Consider the following 16,025-nt stretch of genomic DNA (forward strand, 5'->3'; position numbering starts at 1 on the left):
GTCAACAAGTAAAGAAAACAGAAGAACGGACAAAAATAATTTCAGGCCCCAGATCAATACAGTATGTTCAACAAACTTCACAGCTATCAGATGTAGAAATCCAGCTGTTTCTGAATGACTGTGTATTGACTCCATAGAACAGCTTAGCAGAACAGGACCGCCTATGCCAAAAAACAGGAGAGCATGACACTAACAGCAGAATGTACTTCAGACTGTTCAGTTGTTATACTTAGGACAGAAAAAGGAAAGCAGTATTGGTCAAGGATACCTTTTTCATCTCTTTGAGAGAAATTTCACAGTTGACATCACTTCAAACATTTGCATTGGCTATTGTTGTTGGATAAACAGGTTAGCTCACAAGTGCTCCTTTTTTTTGGTAACGTGCATTTTCTTGCTAGCAGCTAGCTCTCTCTCATTTCAGAGCTCCATATTATAAGACAATATTCTTTTGTGCCATGGCTCTTCTGCCATCTTCTGCCAGAGACCTTCCAACCTTTTTTTAAACACAAATATGTTTATCATTGCTTTGCAATGAATTTGAACAAATCAATGTTTCTCTCATTTCAAATGAGCTACAAAAAGACTTATAAGGAGACAAAAAGAAAACACATGTCTTTCCAGCACTCCGTTCTACAAAAGAGAAGCACACCTGCACTGGTATAATTTGTTATTTGATTACTTAAATATTTTTCCTTTACCCCAGACCTATTGCTGAACTAACTTCATAATTGAGATACTATAAATACTTCAAAATAATGAAATACTGAGGAATCCCCATCCTTTGTTCCAAAATACTTAATTCAATTAAAATGTTGATTTAAATTCCTCCCTGAAGCTTGATGACAGTTAAGATGATCAAACGCAAATCAAGAAATACATAACTTCACTCATGGTTTACTAAGTTCTGTAGGAGTTTCCCTTGAAATTGCAATAGCATAACTTAATAAATACATCAGCAAAGAACAGTGCAGGCTTTACTTTATAATGCCTGGAATTGAGAGACTGATTTATTTATTTTTAACCCAAATAAAATCCATGTACACTATTATTTTTTCATGTTTTTTTCCAAGCTTCACACGACCTGCAAGTTAATGACATTTTTCCACCCAGCTTATTTTCAAAATCTGTTTTAAGGTTTGTCACTACAAGGTTATGCCTTGGACTTCAAAAGCACAATCTCCAATTTAAACAGAAAAGTCTAGTAGAAAAATACACCATATTTCAGAGGCAGGTAAAACCGGCACCTCCAAGACAACAGTACAATTTGCCACCCAATAGTCTGCCCTAAACCCTATGATCAGTGATGACTATTCACTGTTTTTGCTACACAAATTTCTTACATTTAGAACAGATTGGGAAATATCAAAAGTATTAAAAATAATTCTTTTCAAGCAAGAGAAGGTTAAATTAGAGTTAGCTAGCTTAGAGGGTTCTTCTGTTTGAATTTCACTTTTTTTTTCCTGATTCCTTTCTACTCAAAATACCACGAATACCATTATGTTCCCCAAGTTTTGCTAGAAGAGCTTTTGTGCTCTGCCTCCCTCATTCATCCATTCCTCATGGTCAACTTATCTCATGATTCACGCCCACATAATCATGAATAATAAAAAAAACAAACATAGAAATAATCCAATGGAAAGATTTATTTTCTCATATCACTGCAAGCGGCTAGGTTCATATCTCTTTATTATCCAGTAATGAAAAGGTCCTTCTGTAAAGCAAACCAGAAAACAGATGCTATGAATTTAACCATGAGAAACACTGCTGAATTCCCTGACATCTATAGGGCTGAAGTTTCAATACTGGCTGATGTAGAAAAAATAGCTATGAGAAACTCTCAATAAGGCATCATGTTAATGAAGACACCTAAAAAAACACTGAAGCACATCTACTTTAAAGCGAAGAGTCCTAATTAGGAAGTCCTGTCTCATCTTCCAAACCCTATTCCTGACACTAGAGTGAGCTAAAAACCTCCTCTCCTCACACTTGTACTTTCTTTTAATAATCTATATCTAACATCACAAAGTATTTATGCAAAAATCTGCATAGCACTTATTAAAGCCATTCTGAAGGGCATTAACACCCAGCCACACCTTGACCACCATCAGACCATCACAAATCCATGTAACTCTTGAAGGATGCTCTGCAGACCGGCCCTATGACCAGCTGGTCATTAGAGACACTGGGGGAACAAGCATTATTCCTCTGAGTGTCTTCAGAACACGTGCCTCCTACCATGCTGTAGATTTTAACAAAAATTGAACTGCATACCTTTTCATAGATTTGGCACTCCCTCTCTTCTGCTCAACGTGTTTCCTTGTTTCCAGAACAGCATCACATTCCAATAATATTCCCCGCAGCTTCCGAGATCCTCATCACAACTAACCAGTTTATGAATAAAAACATTTAGATATTTTTAAAAATTGTTCCTCCTTCTTCCACTCCAGGCCCGATTCTAGCTGGCTCTAAACCACCTCATGTATTTCATAACTTTCAGCTGATTTAGGTGCTTACACTAGAGCAGGAAGCATGCCTGAGTCCGCTTAATATTAAATAAGGCTTTCCTCATTGCTCCAGCTAAAGGAATACATGGGTAAAAATATAGTCAAATCTTTGTTTATACGAACACCTTTTGAGAAGCTCGCAAATGCTGGATAGGTTTGGGTTTGCAACGGATCCAATAACATTAGTAGGTCATAAGGACCAAATCATCTCACAAGGTGCTATAGACTGCTATAGAAAAAGCTGACATGTTTCATGGAATTTGGTCTTGGTAAAGTCATCAAATTTCACACTGATACAGGTTAAGAAGCATTTCCCTTACAATTCCAAGAATCACTCCTAGAATTTACAACAATAATAAAAGAAGATATCGTATTTGCTTTTGTTTAAATTAGTTCTGAATTAACTCAAAACTGTCGTATTTGTAGATGCACAAGTGCTCAGGCCTATCTCTGTGCACAATATGTGGGAAGCCTCTGCTCAGCAGCTTGACCTGGTGCATCCTTACAAGGCACTGAGAAGACACGTGTCAGAACTGGGATAACATACAAGCGGGAGTCTAGGAAAACCTGAAGAAGTGAAGGCAACAAAGAAGGGAAGCCATGAGGGAGATGGGATTATTGTCATGAGGAGTGAGGACAAAGGCGATACACCTACAGCAAACTATGGGTTTCATTAGTCCCCATTGCAGTTGAAAGAGTTGTTCACAGTGAATTTCAAACCCAAGGTTAAGCTTCAAAATTAGAAACAAATTAAATCCATTAAATGAAGACACCAAGGCAGATACATTTTCCATGCTGCAGTGCTATGGACTGACAGAAGTTCTGTTAGGACTCCTTTACCACCACAGGGAACAATGACAGGAAACACACATTTGCAGTAATGGAAAATTGATCTCTACCAGGTATTTTGTTATCCTGACATCCTTAAGTACTGAACTTTCATTTTATGATCAAAAAATTATTAGGATTCATAGCAGTGAAATAAACAAGACCCAGACTCCAACATGGGTGTGTGTGTATGTGTGTGTGTGTGTAAATCTCACAATAGCATTACTGCTGCTCTTTATGAAAACGTTATAAAACACTGCATGGATGTCAAATATAATAACAACAAATCACAAAAAAACCCTACGGCTTCCAAAGTCACAAATATGCACAGAAGTCTTCTATCTCTGTATAAGGATATTATAAAACATTGCTCATTCTAGCACAAAAAGTAGACAGATTTAAAATTTGAACCTGCATGGCCTCAAGGCCTTGGTTCCCCAACAGCATGCACAGCCAAAGGTGCTAGAATAATATCCTGTCTGTAACTCCCTGCAGGTCAAATTCAGTAAATGCAAGAATGCAGAATTTTCATTCAGTTCTCTTGTGTGTAAGCACTATAATAGTGTCTTTAATTATATCCTCAATCTGGTATTTCATTAAAGATCCCTACTTTTAAACATTTTGCAGAATCAACAGGGCTTACTTAATCAGCAATTTTTTCAGATGTTCAGTTGAACACGACCATGCAAGCATGGCCCCAGGAATTTCCTTACTGTAACCTTTTGAACCTCTTGAAGGGAGGTTCAGGATTTTTTCTTTCCTTCTGTGCTCATCTGTTCAGTACATACGTGTCTCACAAAACATTAATGAGCTTAGTTAAGAATGTGCCTGTAAGGTGTGCAATTACTATACTATTTTAAAAACAGAGCCAAGAAAGGCAGTTTAGTTTAAAAAGTATTATTAATTTTGAATCCCTGCACTTTATTACAATTCTAGAGGGTATTCAGCAATTCAAAATTAAAAATCTATTTTCTATGTACTTATTTTTCAGCATAACGTTCAAGACAGACTCTGTGGTGTCAAATCAAGAATACAAGCCACAGTTTCTCATACTTTTCTCATGTACACGATAGAAAGTAATTATTTTCAGCTCCATTTAGTTTGCTGCTTTAATTTATTGAAGGTCCCCTCAAGCAGTTCTGCGGACCTCATGTGGCATGGGAGGAAAAAACAGTAGGGAAGAACTTCTCAATCCGGCACTGCTGCCAAGCAAGTGTTAGGCATAATATACTTCCAGAGAAGGAAAAACACTTGCGTGAAAAGTTTGGTTTAAGCAATGTATTTAGCGTCACTGGGATATTCTGTAGCAGAAGTAGGGACAAAATCCAACTCACCATGGTGGGTTCTACTTGCAACAATCTCCCTTCTCTCCTGCACGCCCTATCTCATTTTGGTGAAGCAATGAGGCAGGCATCCACACCAGTAAACCCACTTTGTCCCTAGAAAAAGGACAAAGTCATCAGCAAGTAAATGGCAATTTACAGCAGCTGATAATCAGCTGAACCCCACTTACTGAGCAAACGTGTTGTTCAGTTCACCGGCCTTACCAAGTTTATTACTATGGTGATCTTACGTATAAGTCTCACAATGGGTTGCACCATGTTATTACAGAATGAACTGATAATAAATACAAAAGCAAAGAACTGAGACCAAAACAGAGCTTCTGCAGTGACAGATCAACTGCTGCAACAGTTTAACATGGCAATGATATGGATGGTTTTAGGAACTTATTTAGCATCCAAGCTTTAGGAAGCACAGATAAAGATTCATTTAATGAGTAACACTGCATCATCCATCAGCTCTGTGTTGCCACAGGCAATAGGCATGCTGTTAGCTTGTTAATAATTTTAGTTGGTTTCTTTGGTTGGCTACACTTAACTGTTGTCAACCAGAAAACAAATTAAATTCTTGTTTTCTTTGCAAGGCCCTTATGCTCAGCATTTCAAAACAACCAAGTGACAGATGCTAATTTGGGGGGTGGAGGGGATGTTTATAGCTACTTACAGGAATGAGGTAGGTAAGGACCCTGGTTGTGTTTGTAATGTGTTTACCTATTTAGGAAGGCAGGAGGCAACTGTCCAGCTGATTTTACTTCTGATTTTTTGAAGCTCCGTAGTATCATGTGCCTGTGAGAATGGAGAGACCAGAACATGTTTTACTCCAAAAGCGACTCTGTAAAGTACATTTATCATTCCCAGTACACACCCTGGCCCTGTAATCTGAATCTGCAGCACTATTATGGAGAAAGAATTTCTTCCTTTCTTCCACCTTTGACCATTCCCAAGATTGCTACAAGCACTTGAGTATCTCACTGTTGATATCACAATAGCTTTTCCATCAAGAACTTCAGACAGAGCCCAATTCAATACAGATTAAACAAAAGAAACATTCATTATCAAGTAGAGAAACAGAAAGGAAACTTTCTGGAGGGAAATGCTGTCTCACCGCTGGCACACATTAATCTAGACATAAGGATTCTAAAAGGTAACTCAATAAACCCAATTGGTATGCCTTAAGACTGAGTTTGCTTAGATGAGACGTCTTCTTAGGAATGCAGCCCCCCTTATTGTTTGGTTCAGAGAAACAAAGGCAATACACCTCAAATCCAGTTTGGAGGGTTGGTTTTCCACCAGTTTCACTGTACATTCCATGTCAATGGCAGAACTGAGTAAATTAATCAGCTGATCCAGTATATTTAGTCCCTTTCTACTCATGAACAGTCTCTCCTGCTTACTTTGCCTCCTGCTAACACCATCCCTGGACACTTGCATGCATCCATTGGATAATAAAACAGAAGTTAGGAGGATGAGAGGAAGTATATTGGTTTCATCTTAATTGGGTGAAATTCATGCAACAGCACAGGCAACAGACAAGGAGACACAAAACTTGTCTTTCAATGCACAGGCCGTATCAAAACCATGGTTATCTATGATTGTGAGCTACGGATTAAAATGGAATTGTAATTGCCAATACAAGCAATTAATTTGACCTCAGTATTAAATTCTATACTCAGTAATTTGATGAGACTATCAAAATGATTCATACATAATGAAAGAAAAACAAATGACAGCAGATTAAAACAGAAACAATCAGAAGAAAGTTTTTATGGAAAGAACATCAAACATTTCCAGTAAGTTCCTATAAAGATAATTAATGCTTTCAAAATTCAAACTGTGTCTTGTTTATGGCATAACCAAAATGTGACAATCTCTCACTAATGATTCACAAAGGTTTTGGTGTAGTAACACCTTGATATGATTACTGATAACTACTGCATGTTCTCACATTTGATTATGTCATACTTAGTATCAATATATTGATTATATTACTGCTTGAGCTCAGATTTATAATTCTATCTCTGAAAATAAAATACAGGCACTTCCAGTCACGCAGATGATAGTTACATGTGTTTTTTCATTAGCCCAAAGAAACATACGTACTGAAGATTTTCAACTTCAAACTGCAAACAAGGACCTTTGTGAACAATTTTATTCTCATCAGTTCCACCAGGAAAGGCTGTAACGGGACAGCACAGGTGTATTGCAGTGCCCGTGTTCGAGCTTTATAGCAGACCTCAGGTTTTGCCATGATTAGGCTTTGTCCTGGTTCCGGTGGGGATAGGGTTAACTTTTCCTGGTATTCCATGCCATGTGAGCCACGCCCACCCTGAGCTGCCGGGGGAGGGGGCAGGAAGTTGCTGCTTAAAAGCGGGCTGGGGCGTCCCGGGTCCGGCCGGTCGGCGAGCGGCGGGGAGCGGCGGTCCCGTAATCGCGTTTGTATATTCCCCTATCCGTGGTGTCGTTGTTGTTGTTGTTGTTTGCATGTTCCCTTCGCTGTTCTGTTAAACTGCCTTTGTCCCAACCCAAGAGTCTTGCCTTTTCTTACGATCCTTCCTGTATTAGGAAGGCACGTGCGAGCGGCACGTGGTTCTTTGTTGCCATCTGAGGCTAAACCACGACAGGCTTCTAAAGGAGATTTTGCAAAAGTTACTGTATTTGAACACTTACAGAAACAGTACCACCACGATCTTGGAAAGTTTTCTGTATGTTCCCTTTAGCTCTCACTAGCGTGTGTCACTGAGGCAGCAGTCTTTCTGCCCAAAGCTCTAATTTAAGACATGATAAACCTCTCGGTTGTGTTTATTACTGCTGACTTTTAGCACCTGTAGTAACAGCATGAGGTCATGGAAAACAGTCATTGTTTGACTGGTCAAATTAATATGACTCTTCTGTGCTGTCAGCAGTGCAGCCAGCTACTCTTACCAAGTCTCTATAAACAGGACTGAGAAATACAAGATCACAAAATTTATTTTAATCTCCCCAATACTGTGAAGACCTAGACTGTATTGTACATATTCTTTTTTTTTTTTTTTTTTAATAAATGCCGTCAAAGAAGTAGCTCTTTTTTTCCTGGCCATTGAAAGCTCAAAATTCTCAATTAAACGAGTTCTAAGGGTTTTTTTGTAAGTTAAAAATAGTGTGGATCTAAATTGAACTCCAGAAGTAGATCTTGACTACATAACTATCTATATACTTGCATTAAAACATCTTAAGAACCAGAGGAACTCGAATACTAGGAAAATACCTTTGAAAAAAGGATTACATTTTATACTTAACATGCTTAGCCCAATAAACTCATACTACTTCTGTTTAACTTTATATGAAGAAAATAGTTCTGGTTTTAAAACACAAAGTTGTCTGGTTTCACTTCTTAGCTCAATAAAAGCTCATCCTGCAGCCTTGCTTTCATTGAAGGACTAAGTTTTGGGGAACAAAAATGATGTCTCATTTCCACATATACATATACACATATACAAAAACCCTGAGGCATGTTAATAAAATCTCAAGTATTTTTCCCTATGTAAACCAGTCATCGGATTTCCAAGTAACTTTTTTTTCCTCCTTTTACAGTCAGAAAATTGAAACAAAAACCACATAAAGCGATCAAATAAAGATTGTCTGTAAACTAAAATACGAATCTTGTAAAGAATATTTAGTATGGTGTGTCCTGGCTTTTTAGCAGCACATGAATTCCCTTTTTTCTTACAGTCTCTCAAGAATTGTACTGTACCCTAAATCACAAATGTGATCTGAGATCTCTTGGAATACATGGGAAGAAATCCTAACTTAGTAAAGCTAGAGAAAGTTTTCCATGAACTTCACCCATAAACATCCTTTAAATACTGTGACCTCTAAGCAAACAAACAAAAATCTCAGGGGAAGATCAATTGATATGTCTCATCTTTAACCAATGCTAACAGTAACTGCGGATTCTAACTAACTGTGTATTCTCATTTTTTGTGGTTTGATACCTTTCATATTAGAATATGTTTCAGTTTAAAATACATATATAAAATAGATTTTTATATACGTGTATATATGTGCACATATATACATATATAAAATCTGCCTTCCTTGTTCATTATAATTTCCCATGAGCCCCTCATACTTTGTACAAGAAGACAGATCTTGAACTAGTGCCTAATCGCTAGTTATTTTCACTGATCAAAGTCACTAATCAAAGTTTCTAATCATAACTTTTTTCTGTCATACTCCATTACGGGCATATACAAAGTTATACCTTTTACTAATCTAAAAGTATGTCCTTATTCATTCCTAGGTGATAGATGATGAATGACTTTTACTTGAAATGTATCTTCTTAATTTCTGATGATTTCTCATTCTTATCTGCAATAAATTTCTGAGAAAAAGCTATTTCTAAATTTTATACACATGCATAAAACAGTAACTGAAAAAAGGTACATTATGAACTTTCTCTGAAAGCTATCAGCAAAGCAACTTACACGCATACAGACACTTCAGTGATGACCTACATTAGGAAAACCTGTTGCTAGAGAGCTGTACAAACTTTAGTAAATAAATGGAGTGCATCACAATTGCAAACTAAGCTACCTTCTTCTAAAAGAATATAAAATGCAAACAATTGAAGTTACTTTCTTGCCCTCTACTCCAACCACCCAGTTTGCTAACTTTGCAGGAAAAATGCAGCCATAGACACCAAGTCTTCTTTACAACACTTCATCAACTTCATAGGGACAGCTTCAAATTTACAAATAATAAATGAAAATTTCACTTCTTTTAAAATAATCATACTTTATTAACTATAAAACACACCTCTAGATACAAAACCTGACAAGCTCCAAAGCCCACTAATGAAGATTAGCACTATACCATATCTGAAAGTATCTGACCAGGTGTGATAGGACTTTTACAGTCAATACTGGATGAGAAAATATGATGCAAAACTAGAGCACACAGTACGCACTGATGCCTAAAGACTCATAGCATAAAGCATGGTCTCCTACTAGTTTTAGCTTCATCTCATAAGACCTATTTTCCTTTAAGTCCTACTTCACCAAATAAAGCCATTCTCCAGTTGCTACTCTCCCGATAATGCAAAAAAAAAAAAAAAAAAAAGATTGACTTGGCAGTTAGTGAGACCTCCCTGTAAAAACAGGGAACCTGCTCCTACTCTGTCTAATCACAGGAGTGTTGTTTCTGCACAATCAGCCGCTTAGAACCAAGGACTGAGAGAAGACAGGCAGACAATGACCTGCCTCATCGGTGTGGCATGGCTAAGCTGTGCTAATTGCAGCGGGCTGCGTTCAGAGCTGCTCGGTTCGCCACTGCGTGTCTCACGGGCAGCTTCAAGGGTCAGCGGTCAGTGGGGAAACGACAGAGAGCATCAGAGACACCGAAACAAGTAAAGGTCTGTGCTTTGCCAAGTGGTTGCTTCTGCATCATGAAATGCCAGCAGAGCAAATCTGACCTCTGCACAGGGGAAGACGATTAAGGAAAAAGAAAAGTGACTACAGAAAATTCTCCGTCTGATTTAATGAGATGGAGGAGGGAGAATGTATTTTGAATCACACACGATAACTCTTCTATCACTCAAAATATGTATCTATGGCCCAGATGTCAATGAAGGTTTTCTAAAAAATAATTACTCAAAATCTCTTGTTAGAGGAAGAAAAAAAAGAATTAAACCATCTTTCTTGTTTTTCAGAAATGCTGTAAGTGGAAAACATGATGATTATATGATGAGCTGTCGCTCAGCTACAGCCCACTCAGTTCTATTACTGCTCACTACAGCTGCTTTAACATTCAGTCAGCTCAGTTACCGTGTATATTCATTACATGCAGAAATTCCCAAGTGTCCCTTATCACACAGGGCAATCCTTGCCCTCAGAGTCCAGACTGATTTGATCTCTTTTTGTTTTTTTGGAATTTAGGACTGAATTGTGAAAGAGAGCAGGAACCCTGCTTCCATATCATTTGAATTCTTGCACCACACACACTTTCCTCTGCCCTTCCTTTTGCTCTCTAGAAGACTGAGGTTATATGGTACAGTGCATCATTTGCATATCAAAAGCAACAGCACTTTACACAAAAATGAAAAGCAGCCACTTTTCTGGTTTCAGTGACTAAGAGCTTAAGACATGAAAAGAATTTCCTTCCTCTGAAACTGTAGCTCCCAATTCAGGTGTAACTCAGTTCATCAAGACTGGTTCAGATAAATATCATGAAAAAGAAGCAGCTCCCCGATTGCCACTGTTACCTGATACCTATTTGCCAAAGACAGAGTTGATTTTCTTTCCAGGCCCTTTCCTTCTGGAGCAGTTAGAGACTTCCCTGTCTTACCTGAAAGAACATAATTAGGACAGGCATGCAAACAAATTCAAAGTTCATAAAGAAACAATTCTTATTTGTCTCAAGTTATACACAACTTGTCTGAACAGCACTACCCCACTCACTGGGGTATTTCAATGTCTTTTTTCAGTGGGCCACCATGGACTCAGATGTGTCAGATTTTGTTATTAAGATAAGCAGGACGACTTTCTGCTCTACCTTACACAATCTAACAAAAGAACACGTATTCAGAACACTATTCCAGGTTACTCTAAGTTCATGCTAAGGTAGCAACCTTGCCCTAAGCTTCTACATGGGGATGCCTTTTCTGAAGCAGAATGCCCAATGCTGGTGTTGAGAACATACACGCAATCTACTAGTGCAGAATAGCACACCATGAACTCTAAGCTAACTTGTGATCTTCATCAAGCTCCAAGAGATACCACCTAGATACCATATTATTGCACCCCGGTTTTCTCAATGGGAGGCAGAAGTGATTCCAGAACAAGCTATAATACCTGCTATATTCACAGGCTATATTACCTGCTATATACAAGCTATATCACGAGCTATATTCACCATGCCCCTAATGTATCACACCTAACCTTTATGCTCTCAATGCATCCTATCAACCTCCATTAACCTAAAACCAGCATCTACCCCCCAGAAAGCAGACAGGCAAATAAATACACAAATACATTAATAGTTATGTTTCTGGGAAAGATCCTTCCTACACCTTAATATGGGTCTGTAGTCTAGCGCTTGACATACCAACAGACAGGTGAGACTAAGGATACAAGCTGTCATATCCTTGTGATGCACAATAACTGGCCCTCTACATGTTGCTCCCTCAACCTTTTTACATACATCATAGGTAGATAAGTGCATAAAGGCTTTAAAAGGGGTACGGGGTACCATGTAAACCGTATGTCCCCTCCTCCCCGTAACATGACTGTGATTTGTGACATCAATTTTAATGACTTCCCTGCCTAGAAACGTACCTGGCCGCCCCCACACCCTAGACAGAGGGATGAGGTGGGAACAGCAGAAGGAATGACTCAGAAATACCAGCTGTTTACCACGGTGTCTCACTACTCCCAACACCAGCAGCAGTGGGTGGTGGTTGAGCTGTTCTTGACCCTACCAAATCCCTCTTCAACTACTTCCCACCATTAGAAACACTGATGTGTTTCCAAGTCCGACCATGAATGCGTTACTGATTTCGTGCGGAAGATCTGTCTGCTTCAGATGGTTTAAAAGAAAAATAGCTAGCAGACAATTCTTATGCTCAAGAGAACCATACTATGCTATGAATACACTGGATTACACGTTCATGTGACTTGTACCAGCTAATCAAGCTAGCTTATCATTCATAAGTCACCGAAAACCCGTCTTAAATCCTCAGAGATATCTGATCTATTCGCTATATATCTTCAGTTAGAGTCAGATCACTTAAAGAAACTGCCCCGGATCAAAAACAAGAACCAGTATTTAAAATCAGCCAGCCTCAGCAAACTCCCTTCCATTTTTCATCCACTTCTTACTTAATAAAGCACACAGTGCAATAGCAGGCTCATTTAACATAACGAAAAAATGTTTATGAGTACATTGCTATTTGTATAGGAATCCTAATGTTAATCCATTTTCCTTTTAAAATAAATTTTATCAAATTCTCAAACACATTTGTATGCCAATACTCTGTGCCTCACAGGAAGCCAACAGTCATGCCACTCCTATGTTTGTACAGAGAAGTAACAGGATAATGGATCTACAGAAGACTGAGATCTCAAATGCAGAGTAATACTATTGCCACCATTCTCTGTAACCCATATAGGATTACAACTCATCTGGAACACTATATCCCTCTATTGCACTTCAAGTGAAAAAAGGGAGAATCTCCTAAAAGCATTATGTGGACTTAGCTGCTGAAGTCATACATCTGGTGGTCAATAAGGAGCTCTCTCTTTAATGATTGCCAAAGCAGGCATTGAATTTCTTATTAATTATTTGGAGAAAACTACACCCATCTTCCTAGAAGGACTTGCTTTTGTGGGTTCTAGATCTGTGCTGATTCTTCCAAGACACTGAAAAGCCTACATCTTACAAACATGGGGAAAAAAAATATAATCAGATAATCAAGAACCTGGCTTTCCCATAGTCTGACTAGACTTGTTTGGTTGGAAACAAGCATCAGAAAAGTAGCCATGTATCAGGACATGTAGTCGTACTCACTGGCAGTCTACACCAAACACAAATGAAGGAACAGGATCTTTCTATAAAGCTTCATAAACTGGTAAGAGATAGAAGACACACAGAACATAACTAGGTATTGACACCTGGCAAAGACTGATGCGATCTAGGGCAGGTTAACTAACACTGACAGCATCACAGGAATAGACAAATTCAAACAAGGCTGACTGGATATGTGTGCATTAGAAGTGAGCATTTTTCACAGCTCTATTTCTCATGGAACACGGAGAAGAAACTTAAAATTCCCAACTCAAACAACATATACAAACCTCGTCAAAAAGATCACAAGTCAGTTGTCAAAACTATCTTTTATGTCCTGCACCATCTTCAGTCCAATCCTGCCTTTCTGTCCGCCTGCCTGATGCATTCAGAGGTTGTTGCTGGAGTCACTTCCCCTCGCCCGTCCTATTTAACTGATGTAATTCAACAGAATAAAATAAACTACTGCCGCAACAGCAGGAAGGCACATCGTGAACTGTGGAATACCAAATATACCAATTCACTTTATTCAGTGGATACAAATTTTACCCAGAATACCTCACTGTAACTGACTGACACTAAAACAGAACAAATAATTCAGCAGTCACACCTGCACCCGGAACGCTCTGTCTCGCTCGGGACTGAGGTCATCCAGAGAGGGGAGGCTGCAGCGCAGCTGCTCTGCCTGACACAAACACAGCTTCCACGGGAATTTGAATGCTTGCTTCTTCCCCCCCTCCCCCCCCCCCCCTTTTTTTTTTTTTTAATATAAATTTCCTATATACTTTAAAAACCTGTAAATTTCTATCCCCCACCGCCTTTTGTGGGCAGCTCAGGTTTTTGTTGGTGGTGTTTTTTTTTTTCCTAATTTGAGAATGAACTACAACACAATTATTTCCTGTTGTAAATGACAGAACTGTCTGATGATTTTAGTATGGTATTAACAGAAGGTTCTTAACTGTTTCTATAGCGTAAGAAGCAAAATTTTAAACCATTTAACTCTACTTTTTCAAAAGCAGGTGAGACAGAGTTTTAAAGGAGAAATGCCTAACAATTCAGATAAGTGTTGCAATCTGATGTTTTATGGTTATAGCTTTTTGCTGGCAAAATGACCCAGCATGCACTCACTTCTTCACAATGCTAAGTTCCTCTCCATGACTGACCCTCCTCCTCCACATTTGTCATTATACTAAACAAATAGCTTACAATAATGGAGAATAGTTACTGCCATTTCTCATGTGCTAAATGTATACTCTCTTCACAACATCCTTAATGGCTCATGTTTATTACGAACATCACTCAGTGTACACCACCTCAGTACTCTCCAAACCCACATTCTCCTCAACATTTCCCAAACTATGCTGGTAAAGTATGAAATTCAGCTTTAATGTACAGGATAACCAAACCTACGTTGATAGCTACTATTTGACAGAGACAGTCTAAAAATTTTGCAACACAAATGTTTAGTAAATCCCAAGATAACTTTTTATATATATACAAATATATATATATTTTCATGTATGACTAACCTACACCAAAACAGATTCAAGCTCTCATTTTGCAAGTAGCTCTGCAGGAATGCACCTTTTTTTACCTATGTTCCTGAAACACATTGCAAAGATAAATAGCAGGTGTTTCAGTATCGGCCAGTCTAGGTGCCCTAACTGAGCCAAAGCCCCTGACTGAAGCAAGCTGGGTATCCTGCTTCAATGAGCATTCTTAATGCAACCTATTCAAATTCTCATATACGCTGGCAGAATAAGCAGGAAGTTCAACAACAAGAAAAAAGGAAATGTATTTGCACATTTCAATGCATTAAAATAATGCAGGACTTCCATTCTTCTCTATTTGAGTTCCTGTCTATATGTAAAAGAGGATGAAGAAGTAAAATTTTCCATTTCAGCTATGGGTTGTGCTAGAAGCAGCATCAAAAGATGGAAATGTGTCTCTGCCAGTCCAGCTGAATGTCATCTAGTTAACTGTTACTAAAGGTACTTACTGAAATCAGCAGCAAAATCACCATTGCCTTCAATAATAAAGAATCCTTTCTGAGGCTAAAAAAAAAAATACAACATGGTTGTTTTGCACTTTTACTAAGTGTGTTTGCATTACATCAGCTTTTGCATCAAAGCTGTTAGTGCAGAGAGGAAAGCAAAGCCAATTTTATGAACTGATGTAATCAAGCCCAGCATCTCTGTGGGGTTTTTACGTTCCTATGGTCACAATGACATCAGATTACTCTGCCTATTTAGCAGGGGAGGACAACAACAATTCTCCACCTCTGCTCACACTCTTCTCGATTCTTTTCCTCCTGCTTGCACATCCTGACAGATTAGGAGTCAGCTCACAATTCCATGGGACACGAAACAACATTCACCTCAAATCTCTGCCTCTATCTCCCCTCCTCCTTTCCCTCAGTGTTTCCAGCTACTGCAGGCAAAGTCAAAACTTTAGAAAGTGGAAAGGGGGAAGGAGAAATCTCGGGGATTTAACAAATCACATCTTAACACTATAAAGCAGGTCATGGATTTACATAATGGAACACACACTGTTCAAATAATGATTGTATTTTAAGTGTAGCAGATATTTATCCATGCACAGAGCTGACCTGGAAAGACTATGAAGCTGTTTGTCTGCCTGACAGAACAGGGAGATGCTGAACTGGTTCTCCAGCCCCGCAGACACCCAACCTGCACTTACGTTAATAGGCTTGGTGCCCTTCGCTTTCTGGTTTGCATGGGCCCCTGTGTGTGTTTCAAAAGGCTCCTACAAATTTAGATAAGAAACTTCACTTTTCTGTATCAGTTTCTACACC

The 16,025-nt window shown here is 38.6% G+C and overlaps 1 protein-coding gene across 41 annotated transcripts in view; it reads right to left on the minus strand.

Annotated features, from left to right (window-relative positions):
• OTUD7A (OTU deubiquitinase 7A) overlaps window positions 1-16,025 on the minus strand; it is a 180,088-nt gene that overhangs the window by 86,671 nt on the left and 77,392 nt on the right. For 12 of the 41 annotated variants that reach the window (XM_074602099.1, XM_074602084.1, XM_074602089.1 and 9 more), the window contains exons 2-3: window positions 5,384-5,458; window positions 4,667-4,771 (exon numbers count right to left, since the gene is read on the minus strand). The exons of 4 other annotated variants lie outside the window; for them this stretch is intronic. The gene's annotated coding sequence lies outside the window, so the exon portion shown is untranslated. Of the gene's footprint in view, window positions 1-268; window positions 494-2,271; window positions 2,382-4,666; window positions 4,772-5,336; window positions 5,459-15,209; window positions 15,265-16,025 lie in introns of those variants that run through there. 25 more of the 41 variants (XM_074602100.1, XM_074602086.1, XM_074602088.1 and 22 more) reach the window with 9 other exon arrangements.

This window comes from Larus michahellis, chromosome 9, assembly GCF_964199755.1.
Source record: "Larus michahellis chromosome 9, bLarMic1.1, whole genome shotgun sequence".
Taxonomy (NCBI): Eukaryota; Metazoa; Chordata; class Aves; order Charadriiformes; family Laridae; genus Larus; species Larus michahellis.